Below are 2,526 nucleotides of genomic sequence, written 5' to 3'. Positions count from 1 at the left end.
AGTGGATCTGAAGGAACAGACTGATGCCTACGTCCTTCATCCTACAGTCTGTATCCTGCGTCCTAAGTCCTTCATTCCACTTCCTACCTCCTTCCCACTGAAGTCCACACATTTCACAAAAATGATTCAGTGGGTGCATCCCAAGTCCCTTATAATCACTGTCATGTCCCTCACTTTAATCTTTTCTTTGCATCTTAGTCCCACCCGTGTAAGATACTAGGAGAGAGGACTCAAGGAAACACATTGACATGAGATGTCCTTCATCTGAAGTGTCCAATTGCCAACTGATTTCTGATACAGGGTTGTGCCAGTTCATAAAAAAACTTCCATGAAGGATGGTCTCATGTCGGTCACGGCTCCTTCAGCAGCCTCTTCGATCCTCGCTCCTCTGTCCTCAGGGCTGGTATAAGTGCCTTAGAATGTCCTTGGTTCCTCATCCGGCCAGAGGGACTCCTGGCTTGACTGAGGGCCAAGGACGTAGGAACGATCAAATAAGAGACTTGAGATGTACTTTTTATTGTTTACAGTTTTTATTCAACCAGGCAGGAACTACAGCAGCCCCACTGGTCCTATCACGGTACTGCAGGGTTTGTACGGTACTGTACTGCAGTAGTACTGTACTTTGTTATTCCAGGTATTCCAACATGAACAGCAGTAATACTGCCACAGTAGGCTTAAATTAAGTTGTTTTTCCTGTTACCTCGGGATAGCAAAGTGGTTTTCTTAGAACAACACCAGTAGACCCCTTCATAGCGAAAATGGGAACTTTGAAAGTCAGAATTAAGAAAATCATGGTTTTGACTGAATGAAAAGTAAAAATTTCAAAATGTATCATCAGTATTTTCTTTAATTTTATTCTTCCTTTATTTCTTTACATTTCAGCATAAAATGTCATTTATTTTAGAAATTGATCTGTAGCATTGTGAAAGGAAACTGAATACTGTGTAACATTAAGTGCCTCAGAGCAGCAGTGAAACGATTCATGTTACACAAAACTAAAGTTCATTTAAAGACTAAATTCATTTTAAAAATTCCCCTCCACAACATTTTAATATTTGCACTTAAAATGATCGGTTATAAACAATATATAGCTTTTAACACACAATGGTTAGCCTTACCAGTGAGCCAAACAGAGCTTAGCTGTTAACACGTTACATACCATCCCTTCATTTTCTCATTTGATCCAAAACTTAATCTAGTAACGTTAGAAGACGGGGAGCTTGTGTTATTAGCAGCTGGCTAACAGCCGCAAGCCAAAACTGTAGCTAAGGAGCAGATGGCTCCCCCGGTTCTGTACCGGAAACAAATTCCTTGTGTGTAACCTACTTGGCCAATAAAGGTGATTATTATCCTGATTATCCTTAATACAAACCACAGTACGTGTCTCATACCATATCATAGTATTAGCTAAACAGTAATCATAGTGTAAGGAAGTTCCAGGGTCTAGTTTACATCGACACACTGTGCACTGCAGCATATTGTCAACAGATACAACTTTCACTTCCTGGTGGTGAAATGTTGGTTCTGGCTGTGGAGACCAGAGGCTTCTGGTTTGTGCTAAACTCTGGTAAACTCTTGAACCTGATTTGGCTGTCCCAGTTTGTCATGTTACAAATCCAGACTACCTCTTCCAAACTCAAGATTTTTGGGAGGAAACTGATATCCGCCCCCTTCAGCGGAGGACTGTGAACACAGACCTGCAATAGTCAGTGCAGCGGAGGGGGGAGGTTTATAGGGTCTGCAAATAAGAAAAACATTTTTGAATGGAGGGGGACTTCAAAGTGACCTTAAAGCTTTTATTGTGAAGGTTTAGACAGTTTTTAATCTGGTAATGTAGTTTATTTATAAAAGACATTTTGTCTTGTTTTTCTCAGCTCAGTGTCTTGAAGCCTCCAGAACAGCTTCGGTCTGGTGTTTCACTTTGTGCCGTTACACTCATGTTTCTGAGACGTTAACGTGGAATCCATTCTGACACGAAAACACTATCTGAAGAAAAACATCACTGTGAAATAAAACCGACTTTTGTGACAAAACACTGAGTTTCTGTTTATTTCACATACTTTGTCCTAACTGTGTCCTGTGGACGGCTTATGAGACCCTGGGCCCCAGACTCAGAGACTCTGGTAGTTTTGTGTCTCCTTTTTGATTTTCTTGTTTTTTGTTTGCCACTGTGCACCTCGTTGTACTTGTTTTGTGTCTCTTTGTAGTCGTTTTTTTATTAATTTTTAGTCATTTTGCTTCTCTTTACGTCTTTTTTCTTCCTCACCTTTATGGCACCAGATTGATGCCTTTAGTCTTTGGCCCTGAAAAATAAAGCTTGGCACTGAAAACAAAACCACAACTGAAACAACAAACAAGGCTCCATTGTATCTTAAAGACCTCGTAGAGCCTTATCATCCTAACAGAGCACTTCGCTCTCAGAGTGCAGGTTTACTTGTGGTTCCTAGAGTCCACAGAAGTAGAATGGGAGGCAGAGCCTTTAGCTATCAAGCTCCTCTCCTATGGAACCAACTCCCAGTCTCAGTT

The sequence above is a fragment of the Monopterus albus genome, unplaced genomic scaffold (assembly GCF_001952655.1).
Source record: "Monopterus albus unplaced genomic scaffold, M_albus_1.0 scaffold155.1, whole genome shotgun sequence".
NCBI lineage: Eukaryota > Metazoa > Chordata > Actinopteri > Synbranchiformes > Synbranchidae > Monopterus > Monopterus albus.
Note: the sequence above shows the minus strand (reverse complement) of the source record.